The following is a 926-nucleotide window of genomic DNA, read 5'->3' on the forward strand; positions in this document are numbered from 1 at the left end:
CACAAAAATACTCTTTAATTCAGTATAATTCTCAATAAAACACAAAATTCTCTTTACTTCAATAAATCTCAATATAATAATCCCAAAAAATCTCAATATAATTCACAAAATAATCTCATAATCTCAATATAATCTTCATTTAATATAATCTCAAAAACTCTCAATATAAAGCACAAAATATTCTTTTTCTTCAATAAATTCTCAATATAATTCTCAAAATAATCTCATAATATAATTTCAAAAAACTCTCAATATAACTCTTTATTTAACTCCCAAAAATAATAAAAAAAAATGAAATAATAAAAAAAAATAAAATAAAAATGGAAAAAAGACCTTCCTAATTACGATGGACAAAATGACCAAAGGAGACGGTTATATAATTTATGCTTACAAAATCGCTGTATTCATTCCGTAGCTTGATTTTCTCGCCGTTGTTTTGAACTGCAACAATGTGTTCGATTTCCCCAGAGTTGTTGAAAAGACGTCTCGATCCAACGATGGTTCACGTGAGTGAAGTTGCCTCTGTTGATAGAAGTTGACGGTACCAAAAATATGTTTAGAAATATTTTAAGTTGTCTTCTTCTTGGAAATCAATCCTACCGACTGCGCCAATTTTTCTGTTGCGTCCGTTATGTCAACGTCGATACATATATCAACGTAGAAATATAAATACTAATGTTTGCAAGTTAAAAGATTAAGTCTTTATTTAATACAATTAACTCGTACAAGAATACAATTTTATAAGCACAAGATGGTGTGAGTGGTGTTACGACCTGCCTCTGAAATACTGATAGACGAGACCGTGAGTGGTGTTACGACCTGCCTCTGAGCGTCTCGAATATCCCTAACCGTCTGCTGAGCTCTTGCCCTGGTCTCCCTTATATATGGTTAACCGTCAAGAGTGGTGACTGGGGAGGTGGTGACTT

The sequence above is a fragment of the Melanaphis sacchari genome, unplaced genomic scaffold (assembly GCF_002803265.2).
Source record: "Melanaphis sacchari strain LSU unplaced genomic scaffold, SCAv2.0 Contig1060_pilon_pilon, whole genome shotgun sequence".
NCBI classification, from domain to species: domain Eukaryota; kingdom Metazoa; phylum Arthropoda; class Insecta; order Hemiptera; family Aphididae; genus Melanaphis; species Melanaphis sacchari.